The sequence below is a fragment of the Mercenaria mercenaria genome, chromosome 3, assembly GCF_021730395.1.
Source record: "Mercenaria mercenaria strain notata chromosome 3, MADL_Memer_1, whole genome shotgun sequence".
In the NCBI taxonomy this organism is placed as follows: domain Eukaryota; kingdom Metazoa; phylum Mollusca; class Bivalvia; order Venerida; family Veneridae; genus Mercenaria; species Mercenaria mercenaria.
The window spans coordinates 58355982-58370967 of NC_069363.1; positions in this window are offsets into that span (position 1 = coordinate 58355982).

Here is a 14986-nt window from a genome sequence, read left to right on the forward strand (position 1 = left end):
TCTAAACAATTTAATATCTTTAACGGGTAAACAAGATTGAAGTGCAACAAAGTTTTATGTTTTGGTGTATAATTACATCGGGATTGGGTTCTAATATTTCTGTTTATCATTACAGCTAAAGGTTTAATATATTGTAATGCTTTGTCCTTGAAAATTAGAGCTTGAACAAACTATCCTTGAAATAAAAATTCATTGCCCGTTTCAAACTAATAAAGTAGAGTCGTTTCTTTGAATTAAAAGAAAAAAAAAGGTAACATATGCGTACAAATTAGTTTCACTTGACACCACAATTATTTGATAATGAGTATCATAAACTGCCTGCCTTGCATGGAGAAAACACAGAAATGGTAAATCCTATGTCCTTGCAATTTCATTTTTCCACGACTGCCTCACCTCACTTAGCCCTGTTTGACCTGCAGAAGTAGTTGCTTTTTGATGAATCTTATTCGACATGAGACCGGTTTTACATCGGCATTATAGTGTTATAACCATTGTCCAGAGACATTGGAACAAGATGGTTTAAACTGAGAATGAAGTAACCGGTGTAAACTCCTTAGAGGCGTTTTTGCAACGAACTGTTGGAAGCCTTTGTCTCCTTCTGTTTGTTTCCATTGTATTTATGTTTCACTTTCGTTAAGCATTTTTGCCTATATTTCCACGATGTACATGTCCATACACACATTGCTATAGGCTTTTGCTATGAGGGCGTTCAGCTCTTTGAACTTGACTCTTATCTACCGGAACTTTGTCATTGTTTTGTATACTGGAAGAATCGCCAGCAAAAATGCATTGAAACATCGCGAAAATACAGATTTTATAAACAGTTGATTAACTCTCGTTCAAATTTAAGCTGATGTATTCCGCTTGCTTGTACATCTCTGTTGATAATACTAAAATCTGCACATTGTTTTTGTAAGTAGAGGATCAACGGAAACAAGTCTTAAAGACTAGCTCAGATCTAATGCAAATTTATATAGATGCAGAGTTCATGATTTATCTACAAACATTTATTATTTATCAGCCAGGCTAACCATGAAAAAAACTTTTCTGTCCTTTTATGTTTTTAGCTTGTGGAAAAAATACATAACAATAAGAAGATCTTGCGGAATATCGACGAAACACTTATTTTTTTCCAGCAAACATAATATTTTAATCATTACAATATTTTAGTCATGTATAAAGCATTGAATTGCAGAAAACGTTTAAAAATGTGTATTGAGGCTACTATTATCATTTGGAGGAGAAACATATTCATTAACTTTTTTATTATCCACTCTAAGATTATTCCATACGTAAATGAGCCGTGTCATGAGAAAACCAACACAGTTGGTTTGCGACCAGCTGGTTTTCTCATGGCGCGGCTCAAATATCCACTTCAGTTGTATCAAAACAATTGAAAATACCCTACTTACCACAAGCATCTTAAAACCTTTCAATATATAGTGTTTGTCAATATTGTAAGTGTGTTTATGTGTTTTAACCTTACGCTTATAAAATGCCATAATAAAATTGGTATCGGCGCTTTTTAGATAAACCTCTTTTGAAATAGTGTCGTTTTTCCTTTTTTGGTGGATCTTGATATTTAAAAAGTTACGTAAGTACACACATTTTTCACCATTATCGACTACATACACCCTCCATCATAGAATTTATCCTCGAATCCGAGGTGTTAGAACCTCTTTGTGATGTTTCGAAGTGTCAATTTATATCTGTTCGTGAGTTATTAATATTAAGCGTTGTTTCCTTGAAATATTAAGGCATTTACCTAGTTATCTCATTTCTTCTCTGATCTTCTGATCTTAAAGAGCTTAAGTAATAGCAGCGTTTGATTAAATATATGATCACTCTTACCAAGTTAATTATGTGAGCAAATAGATAAAGTCGAAGTACACCTTTTTCGGCGACGCCGTCTAAATTCGTTTTCGTTACCTATGCCACGTGACTTCAGTTTGCGAATCAAACTACTTGATAACGCATTATAGATAATTTATCAAAGTGGAAGATTTATGCAACACTCTGCCTGATTGGACGAGAGTGTCAATTTCTTTCACTCTGTTGAATGTGCTACGCTGAGTGAAATGTAGACAAAGCGTTTATCCTAAACGACGCTGTTCACAGTTTTAAAGCTAACTTTGGCTCAGTATATTTAGCAAGAATATTGATATATCTCAAAATGATAAGTAAGTTTAATAAATATGATAAAAACCTGTTTAAATACCAACATATATCAAATTAAAGAAAGAGCTAAATACAGTCTGCGTATCACATGAATAAGGGTGTGATGAGAGTCTTTTATGGTATGCAAATATTGAACTCAGTTGAAATCTGTTTTATTATATATATGCTATATAATGACTGAATCTCATTTCACTGAAATGAAGGTACGCTGCATACAGTTTATCTATGTGATATGACTACGATCAAACTTTACTTATGAAACAGAAATATTGAAATAATTGCAATTGTATGTTTTGCTTGACCTTCACTTTTTTTATAGGTGTGACGTCATTGTCCAAAGATTCATGAATAGCGAATATGCTATTTGTTAAAGCGGGATCAGTTGGCCTATTTTAGAAATAAATCAAAATAATAAACAAAAAAAAAATCCTTTAATTGATTTTTCTCATGTATTCTAATCAAACTTGATTTGTAGCATCTTTATTAGGCCCGCAGCCAACTTTGTTCAGCTGGGACATTTGACCCCTTTTAAGGGCTGCTAGAGCTAAAACTAGAAATGCCTTTATACAGCGTCTCATGAACAGCTTGGTGGATCTTTGTCATACTTGGTCTGGAGCATCATTATAAGGTCCTCTTCCAAATTTATTTATATAGGAACTTGGGCCCTATTAGGGACCACTATAGCTAAAAGTAGATATGCCTTTCTTCGCATTAACCACTAAAATGTAATGGATTTTTATCAAACTCGATGTGTAACAATATCGTAAGGTCTCCTGCTATTTTGTTACAAATGGGGATAGGGACCAATTTAGCTAAAAATATAAACACGTTTAATGACCTCTTCTCATGAACTGCTTCATGAATCTTCATCAAACTACTGTTGTAATTATTCGTATAAGGATAAACGAAACAAAATTGCAACCCTACGAAACCTTTACGAAAAAATTAAAAGAGAACCATTTAAATTGTTAAAGTGCGGTGTTTAGTTTTGCAATTTGAAAAATGTTAGATGAAAGACGAATGTTAGATGAAAAATTCATAAACTTCTTTCCTTATTACAATTCGCCGACTATCATTTTTAAAGATATTTCTTGTTTAATATGTTTGCGTTAAAATTGTTTTTACTTGTATTATATAAAAGCGTCTACTTATATCGGGCTAAGATACTACTATTAATTATTGGTCTGGGTCTTATTCTGCCATAGGGTCAAGGTCAAACTAATGACGTAAATCATGAACTACATATGGAAATGACACTTCTACGATTGTTTTAGCTGTACCTATGAGTGGCGTGATTGGATGCAGTCGAATATGGCCCTTTTTCAAAAGCCAAATCTAATCGTACATCATATCGCTTTATCAAAAGGGAAAGGGTAATATATTTCTGGGATACGGCTTTTATTGACCAACACAATGTAATTAAGATTGAAGGTATTTTGTTGATGGCCATTCTCCTTATCACCAATTGTATTTGACTTGACGAGCTATTGACTGAGCGCAGTGAAACAAATGTGTTTTGTTTTACTGGTATTTTAGCAATCTTGCCCACACGTTGTTATGAACGGTGAATTTAAATGCAATATTCAGTGGTTTGTACTTATCATCCGTATAATATGATTAATCTGGGTAATAATCAAATCCCTAACTAAATTAAAATTCAAAACTTAAATTCAGTCGACAACGGAAGCATTACTGAATCCAAAGAGTAAAGTATGACATTCAAATGCTTAATACCACAGTCAAGAGCGAAATTATCACACAAGAAGCAACAACAACAAAAAACCATATATAAACTAGTGAAGAGTGTAATTAAGGGAAAGACGAATGAAAAATATATCTTCTTTGATCCAAACAAAACATGTATAACTTCAATGAGTGATCTTGCAGATCCAAGACCGAGAAAGTTAGTTCATAGCGATAATGTACATGTACTTACTGTTTTATTCGTTTATTTAGCTCGTTAAGTTTTTTATTGTTGTTACAAAAACCTTCTTTATCTTAATTTTGTAAATATTGCGCACTTTGTTCAATGAAATAGAGGATTAACGGAAAATGAGGGTTTAAGTCGGAATTGCTAACATCAAACATAAATATCGCTAGAGTGTTCACATAACTTTAACTTAAAATAAAATATTTCATTCTGCGATTGTTGGTAGTTGGATGTTTCGTTGCGAAAGAATTTTTATAACAGAAGATAGATTTTTCGGAATATGGACGGTAAGAAATTTGTTTAATAATATTAATTGTATATATTTTTTAATCTTGTTTTATTTTAAACATGTATTTGTTTGACCTCGATAAAACGTTTGCTCGTACAGTTTCGAGCACACACAAATCCGCAAGAACAGCAAAAGAGTGAAATTATCACAAAATCCAAAAGCTTAACACTAGGATAGGATGGGATTAGGACAAAGACATATAGAAATATGTCTTCTTTGGTCCGAACAAAGTATATGTAACTTCAATGAGTGATTATTGAACCTAAGAAAGTTTGTTCATAGTGATAATGTATAACGTAATTATTGTTTTAGTCGTTTATTTTTAGCTCGATACGTTTTTTATGGTTCTTACAAAATCCTTCGTTATCGCTGTTGATAACAATTACTTTTTAAATATTGCGCACTTTGTTCAATCAAATGGAGGATTAACGGAAATAAGTCGGAATTGCTTAGATCAAATAGAAATATCGATAAAGTGTTCATGCAATTTGACCGTAAAATATAATATTTCATTCTGCGATTGTTGGTAGTTGGATGCTTGGTTGCGGAAGAGCGCCACTAACAGAAAATACATTTTCATGAATATAGACAAAACTCATTTTCTAGTAAGAAATTTGTCTAATGATATTTATTGTTCATATTTATAATCTTGCTTTAAACAGTGTATTTGTTTGAACTTCGTAAAACATTTACTTGCACAGGTTCAAGCCCACATATTCTCAAGCACACTCACAAACCTACATGTGTGTTACAATTTCACATTTTGGGAGAGGAAGACTATTTTTTAGAAAAAAAAATGACTCTCCAGTGAGACAATGTGCCCGTTATAAACGTCCTTTTTAAAGTTTATAAGTCGATTATATCGTACTTACATTGGTTTGATTTGTTGTAGGCGTAAATGCATCCAGACAATTTAGCCTGATGAGCATGAAATCTCGTGACTTGTTGCAATAAAGAAGATTAATATAAAACTGCTTACATAGTCTCCTTGCAATACGCCCGCCATATGTTACATATTACGATGCCCTGTTGGGGTCATCGTAACGCGATGCCGCGCACGTACACTGAGGCCGTTGACGGAGCTAGGGTGCGATGACGACGACGCGATACTACGATGACAGGATGATAAAGGAGCAATGCTGAGAAAGTATGATAGGGAAGACGCTTTATTGGTTTTTCGTTATCGTGCCTCAATTCCACCACAATAATGCAATGGTACCATCAAAATTGTGCTATCGTACCATAAACACCGGGCTGTCATGTCATCCATATCGTACGAAAGACCTGTGGTGACATTTCAACTTCATTATTTCACGATTTCTGCTTCCTGATTTCACGATTTCCACTTCGTGAATTCACGAATTCACGATTTTTTCTTCCTGATTTCACGATTTCCACTTCATGAATTCACGATTTCACGAAAAAACTTGATTTCTTGATTTCACGATTTCTTGATTTCACGATTTCATGATTTCACGATTTCTCGACTTCACGATTTCCACTTCATGAATTCACGATTTCACGATTTCCGCTTCCTGAATTCACGATTTCCACTTCATGAATTCACGATTTCACGATTTCCACTTCACGAATTCACGATTTCCACTTCACGAATTCACGATTTCACAATTTCCACTTCATGAATTCACGATTTCACGATTTCCACTTCACGATTTCACGATTTCCACTTCACGAATTCACGATTTCACGATTTCCACTTCATGAATTCACGATATCACGATTTTCACTTCATGAATTCACGATTTCATGATTTCCACTTCACGATTTCACGATTTCCACTTCACGAATTCACGATTTCCACTTCACGAATTCACGATTTCACGATTTTCACTTCACGAATTCACGATTTCCACTTCACGAATTCACTATTTCACAATTTCCACTTCATGAATTCACGATTTCACGATTTCCACTTCACGAATTCACGATTTCCACTTCACGAATTCACTATTTCACAATTTCCACTTCATGAATTCACGATTTCACGATTTCCACTTCACGATTTCACGATTTCCACTTCACGAATTCACGATTTCCACTTCACGAATTCACTATTTCACAATTTCCACTTCATGAATTCACGATTTCACGATTTCCACTTCACGATTTCACGATTTTCACTTCACGAATTCACGATTTCCACTTCACGAATTCACTATTTCACAATTTCCACTTCATGAATTCACGATTTCACGATTTCCACTTCACGATTTCACGATTTCCACTTCACGAATTCACGATTTCCACTTCACGAATTCACTATTTCACAATTTCCACTTCATGAATTCACGATTTCACGATTTCACGATTTCCACTTCACGATTTCACGATTTCCACTTCACGAATTCACGATTTCCACTTCACGAATTCACATTTCACATTTCCACTTCATGAATTCACGATTTCACGATTTCACAGATTTCCACTTCACGAATTCACGATTTCTCACTTCACGAATTCACTATTCACAATTTCCACTTCATGAATTCACGATTTCACGATTTCACTTCACGATTTCCACTTCACGAATTCACAATTCGATTTCCACTTCACGAATTCACTATTTCACACATTTTCCACTTCACGATTTCACGATTTCCACTTCACGATTCACGATTTCACGATTTCCACTTCAGAATTCACGATTCTTTCCCACGTTCACGATCACTTCACTATTTCACAATTTCTTCACTTCCACACTCGAATTCACGATTTCCACTTCAGAATTCACATTTCACATTCCTTCACGATTACATTTCACGATTTCCACTTCACGAATTCACGATTTCCACTTCACGAATTCATCATTCAAATCACATTCATTCCACTTCAGAATTCACGATTTCACGATTTCCACTTCACGATTTCACTATTTTCACTTCACGAATTCACGATTTCCACTTCACGAATTCACGATTTCCACTTCACGAATTCACTATTTCACAATTTCCACTTCATGAATTCACGATTTCACGATTTCCCCCATTCACGATTTCACGATTTCACGATTTTCCACTTCACGAATTCACGATTTCCACTTCACGAATTCACTAATTATCACAATTTCCACATTCATGAATTCACGATTTCATCACGATTTCCTCACTTCACGATTCACGATTTCACGATTTTTCCACTTCACGAATTCACGATTTCCACTTCACGAATTCACTATTTCACAATTTCCACTTCACGAAATTCAACGATATTCACGATTTCCACTTCACGATTTCACGATTTCACTTCACGATTCACGATTTCCACTTCACGAATTCACTATTTCACAATTTCCATTTCATGAATTCACGATTTCACGATTTCCACTTCACGATTTCACGATTTCACTATTTTCACTTCACGAATTCACGATTTCCACTTCACGAATTCACGATTTCCACTTCACGAATTCACTATTTCACAATTTCCACTTCATGAATTCACGATTTCACGATTTCCACTTCACGATTTCACGATTTCACGATTTCCACTTCACGAATTCACGATTTCCACTTCACGAATTCACTATTTCAACAATTTCCACTTCATGAATTCACGATTATCACGAATTTCCACTTCACGATTTCACGATTTCACTTCAGAATTCACGAATTCTAACTTCACGAATTCACTATTCACAATTTCACTTCATGAATTCACGATTTCACGATTTCCACTTCAACGATTCACGATTTCCACTCGTGAAATCGTGAAGTAGAAATCGTAAAATCGTGAATTCTTGAAGTGGAAATTGTGAACTCGTGAATTCGTGAAGTGGAAATCGTGAATACGTGAAGTGGAAATCGTGAATTCGTGAATTCATGAAGTAGAAATCGTGAATTCAGGAAGCAGAAATCGTGAAATCGTGAATTCATGAAGTGGAAATCGTGAAATCAAGAAATCGTGAAGTTTTTTCGTGAAATCGTGAATTCATGAAGTGGAAATTGTGAAATCGTGAATTCATGAAGTGGAAATCGTGAATTCAGGAAGTATAAATCGTAAATTCGTGAATTCATGAAGTGGAAATCGTGAATTCAGGAAGCAGAGATCGTGAAATCGTGAATTCATGGAGTGGAAATCGTGAAGTTTTTTTCGTGAAATCGTGAATTCGTGAAATCGTGAATTCATGAAGTGGAAATCGTGAAATCATGAATTCAAGAAATGGAAATCGTGAATTCAGGAAGCAGAAATCGTGAAATCGTGAATTCATGAAGTGGAAATCGTGAAATCATGAAATTGTGAAATCAAGAAATCGTGAAGTTTTTTCGTGAAATCGTGAATTCGTGAAATCGTGAATTCATGAAGTGGAAATCGTGAAATCAGGAAGCAGAAATCGTGAGTTCGTGAATTCATGAAGTGGAAATCGTGAAATCATGAAGCAGAAATCGTGAAATAATGAAGTTGAAATGTCACCACGGGTCTTTTGTAATATCGTGTCATCGTTTCTGTTGTGGCATCACGTGTGCGGATACGACAGCGATAGCATGATAGTCCCAATATGGGACATACATCTTTTTACCAATTGTTGAATATGCATGATATCCATATACCGAAATACGCATTAAAGATGAGAAATGCGAAGTATACTTTCCCTTAGGGTACCATATGATTCTCACAGTATACCTAGGGGTATGGTATAACATAATACACTTGTAATATCTTTCTGGTTTGGTGCCAGTTGTTTGGACTACATGATTTGTTAAAATATTTTACTTCTCCATGATTGATGGCTTTGGATATTTATCATTTATATACGCTTTCATGTACATTTGTGTATTTCTGTAAATATCATATGACATAATGTCATATAATTTTTATATCGTTGTTTAATATATACTTTCTTAACACGTATTCTAGGAAATCTTACTGAAGAATGAGAGAGAGAGTTGCTGCATTTATCTGTGATTTATATGTGTCGTAACCAATTACATACACAATAAATCAGTCTTGCAAAACCTTATGTAGGTAGGTGTCTGAAATATTGTAATTACTTAAACAGAACCTACAAAGTGCATTATCGTAATATAATCTAAATTCTACTTGACAGTTATGCTAAAAATATTTTTCCAAAGGTTTTGTTTCATGTTTAACTTCACTTCTTACTTCAAATATAATATCGTATCAAGATCTTCTGGTCAAATTTTGTAAGTAAACATTGTGTAAGAATTTATTCCTTCACCGCGATTACCAGAAATTCTATGGGTATACACGATAGACAGAATATACTGTATGGGTATGCTCATTTTACAAAATATACTGTATGGGTTTGCTCAATCTACAAAATAAACTGTATGGGTTTGCTCATTTTACAAAATATTCTGTATGGGTATGCTTAAGCTACAAAATTTACTGTAGGGGTATACTCTATCTACTGAATATACTGTATGGGTATGCTCAATCTACAAAAATACTGTATGGGTATGCTCAATCTACAAAATATACTGTACGGGTATACCCGATCTACAGAATATACTGTATGGATATGCTCAATCTACAGAATATACCGTATGGGTATGCTCAGTTTACAAAATATACTGTATGAGTATACTCGATCTACAGAATATACTGTATGGGTATGCTCAATCTACAAAATATACTGTATGGGTATACTCGATCTACAGAATATACTGTATGGGTATGCTCAATCTACAGAATATACCGTATGGGTATGCTCAGTTTACAAAATATACTGTATGAGTATACTCAATCTACAGAATATACCGTATGGGTATGCTCAGTTTACAAAATATACTGTATGAGTATACTCGATCTACAGAATATACTGTATGGCTATGCTCAATTTACAAAATAAACTGTATGGGTATACTCAATCTACAAAATAATCTGTATGGGTATGCTCAATCTACAAAAATACTGTATGGGTATGCTCAATCTACAAAATAAACTGTATGGCTATGCTCAATTTACAAAATAAACTGTATGGGTATACTCAATCTACAAAATAATCTGTATGGGTATGCTCAATTTACAGAATATACTGTATGGGTATGTTCGATCTACAGAACATGCTGTATGGGTATGCTCAATCTACAAAATAAACTGTATGGGTAAACTCAATCTACAAAATAAACTGTATGGGTATGCTCAATTTACAGAATATACTGTATGGGTATGTTCGATCTACAGAACATGCTGTATGGGTATGCTCAATCTACAAAATAAACTGTATGGATATGCTCAATTTACAGAATATACTGTATGGGTATGTTCGATCTACAGAAAATGCTGTATGGGTATGCTCAATCTACAAAAGTACTGTATGGGTATGCTCAATCTACAAAAATACTGTATGGGTATGCTCAATCTACAAAATAAACTGTATGGGTATGCTCAATCTACAAAGTAAACTGTATGGGTATGCTCAATCTACAAAATAAACTGTATAGGTATGCTCAATTTACAGAATATACTGTATGGGTATGTTCGATCTACAGAACATGCTGTATGGGTATGCTCAATCTACAAAATAAACTGTATGGGTAAACTCAATCTACAAAATAAACTGTATGGGTATGCGCAATTTACAGAATATACTGTATGGGTATGTTCGATCTACAGAACATGCTGTATGGGTATGCTCAATCTACAAAATAAACTGTATGGATATGCTCAATTTACAGAATATACTGTATGGGTATGTTCGATCTACAGAAAATGCTGTATGGGTATGCTCAATCTACAAAAGTACTGTATGGGTATGCTCAATCTACAAAAATACTGTATGGGTATGCTCAATCTACAAAAAAAACTGTATGGGTATGCTCAATCTACAAAATAAACTGTATAGGTATGCTCAATCTACAAAATAAACTGTATGGGTATGCTCGATATACAGAACATGCTGTATGGGTATGCTCAATCTACAAAAATACTGTATGAGTATGCTCAATCTACAAAATAAACTGTATGGGTATGCTCAATCTACAAAATAAACTGTATATGGGTATGCTCGACATACAAAATAAACTGTATTGGTATGCTCGATATACAGAACATGCTGTATAGGTATGCTCAATCTACAAAATAAACTGTATGGGTATGCTTAATCTACAAAAATACTGTATGGGTATTTTCAATCTACAAAATAAACTGTATGGGTATACCCGATCTACAGAATATACTGTATGGATATGCTCAATCTACAAAATATACTGTATTACATGTATTATCCCAATACTGATAAGTAATTCTAAGACCAAAAAAACACATTGTTAAATGTTTAAAATGCAACATTTCCAAAGGGATAAAGCAAATATTTTTTTTTTAATTTTGACAAAGAGCTATAACTCTCCAGAACAGAAGTTGTTTAGATTATTACGATGCACAACATGTATAAGTTTGTTCAAATTAACATCACCCATGATCTTGCAAAATTCAATTTCTAAGGGAGTGTTAGTGGTACATTGTAATAACTGTTTCATACTTCATGTTTTTTTTGTAGACATACGAACAAAGAACAGAAAATGCAGACAATTTATATCAATATCTTAACAATGTCCACATAAAACGATTTATCTCCCATTGTAAGAAATGCTTAATATAATCTATCATCTACGATTTTGTACAATTCTAGAGATGAAATCATATTTATTTCAACAAAATTCAAACAGAAGAATGCTCTTTATGTAGATAGAAAAGTTATTATATGTCCATAATGAAACTGTTCAAAGTAGTAGTATAATACGATTATTATCATCAGAACATTCGAAAGGCGTGAGTGCGTTTCAGAAATAAATCTTGAATGCTTAGACAAAAGTCTATAACAGAAGAATTTGATATCGTATGTAATAATAAAACAGTTTCTAATCATCCATCAACGCGTTGAAGAAAAAAAAAAGATTTTATTTGGGTTTTACGCGACGCCAACACAGTACAGGTTATATGGCATCAAACAGAACTAAAACTTTTGGTTCCACATCTCATTTACATCGTAATAGAAACAGGATATATGGCATAAAAACTTAAATACCTATAGAATCACAAAGATACAGCAAAATCAAGTGTTTAGACCCTATAAGACTTCCTGATCAAGTAAGGGTTAGCCAATGCTTCCAACTCTATTTACAGAAAAGTCGTCCCAAAACCAAACAGGACGTCGAAGAAAAAGGCATATCTTCAAATGGTTACAGATTTATATACCTTTTTTTTATTGTTCTTCCCATTTTGTCAACGCTTTGAATTATCTACAAGTAAAAGCTCTATGATATGGACTTGTTAACTGATAGCTGTCATTTTTGACAGCATTATAAATTAATATCTAGTTTATGAGATTTTGAGCAAATCCGCACGCTTCTCCAGATGAAGTGAAAAAACTTCAAAATTAAAAAACCAGTGGTGACGACTGTGTTTTGTAATGACGAAGACAACACTTCGTCACCTCTATCCGACTTGGTGTTCAACACAACATTTGAAAAATATGAAATTATCTTTCATTTGAATGGCTGAAGAAATAAGGTATATACTGAAAAAAAAACAAGTGCTTAAATGCCAGTTGTTTCACTTTATTTCATCTTTTGTTTGTAAAACACGGTATCCAAGAAAACGAATGGAGCATCGACTGCTGGTACAGCTTTGAATTGAATTAAATTGCCTGCTCTCGGTTTGCCTGGTTCCCGGCGTAGCAGTTAATTAATAAGGGGCAGGTAATCCAGACTAGCTCTTGGTATTTTTTCAAAGATAACTCGACATACGTTTGCCCAAGTTATTATGGCAGAGGCATGAAAATCATATAAAGAAAAAATTCTCAATTTCATAAAATGCATAAAATAGCATTCAAATGGAAGATCAAGGGGTGAGACGGACTATTAACTTGCATACAACGTTCTCACACATTTTTATATTTAAAGCACACCCAGAAAGGAATGTTATTAGCTAACATGATGGCAGATGAGAGAAAATTAGAAAAAAAAGAAGCTGTCCATTTCAAAACGTCAGTTCTAGCTTCATGATTTATTCATATAATATTTTCATCAGTATGTTTCCCTGTAGGAATTAATGTATTGATGAAAATAAAATATCGTGATTTGTATCAATAATCCAGCTTTAATATCAACATTGTATGTTATTCATCAAACATTGGTTTCATAAAACGTTGAAGACATAATAAAAACCATTTATAAAGCAAACCGTTCGTCCCAAATACTGAAATACTTTTGCAAGTACGGTCATGAAACAGGTAGCATTAAGAAAATTGAAATAAACTGATAGGCCTAGGAAAATGGTCCTATTTTCTGAATGATTTTAATATAAAGTTAAAGTTCAGAATCAAAGAAATAAGAAGAGAGACCACTTGAACTTTTAAATGACAACAAAACACGTTTTTAAAAATGCATTAACGAATAATTGCTATAAAGTTGGGAACTAGGTCATATATAGAGATCTAAAGCAAGCTCATTCTCGCATACAGGGTACTAGCATGGTTCCATAGTTAAAAGTCTTGGGATTTTGACAAACCTCAGATGGATGAAAATGACGCAAAATAAGCAACTACAGAAAGTTTAAGCCTTTTTTGATAATTTTTTTTTATTTACGACTCTCGGTTATTTTAAGTGTTATGGCACATGCGCGGCATCTCACAGCTGAATACAGACGTTTGAGCTACATTTTCTAACATCGTAGCATCAGCTTCTAAAGCACTTGGTTCTATGAGAATGCTTAAATTCAAAATAAAGCGAAAATCACTCAATCAAATTTATATTACATACTTAAGACCGTATTTGGAATATGCGTCTATAGTTTGGGATAATTGTACTTCTTACGAAAAGAATATTATTGAAAAATTACAATATGAGGCAGCGAGAATAGTAAGCGGTCTTACTAGGTCAGTCTCAATAGAAAATCTCTTACGCGAAATAGGTTGGGTATCACTTGCAGACAGAAGAAAAATGCAAAAATTGATTCTAGTTCATAAATATAAATATGGTCAACTTCCCGATTACTTAAATATACTATTTCCGCCAACTGTTTTAGACTCTAACTCGTACTTCTTAAGAAATAACTCGGACTTTGTAACGCTACCCAGACGCCTAGAAATATATTCCAAATCTGTAATACCATCAGCGATAAAACTGTGGGACGAACAAGATCAAAATATCCGCGAAATAGATACACTCGCAAAATTCAAACAAAAATTGAAAGAAGTATACAAACCTCTATTGTACCAACATTCTTCCTTAGTGGAAACCGAGCTGAACAGGCCCATCACGTCCGTATTAGAAATAATTGTAGTAACTTACATGCAGACTTATTCAATAATCATCTAAAAGACACTCCAAAATGTAACTGTGGTCATAATTTCGAAAATGCTGAACATTATTTTTTCCGATGTAGCTTATTTGCTGACCAAAGAATAATATTATTTCGTAATACACGACCGTTTCATCCGATAAATACAAACAAACTATTATTTGGAATAAGTAGTCGTACTGATGAAGAAAATGTTAGACTATTTGCAGAAGTTCAAAAATTTATAAATGCTATTTCCGATGTAGATGATGGGTCCACGGGGTGGTTGGGTTGGTGCGGGTGCCGGCTGTCGAACAATTCAGAGG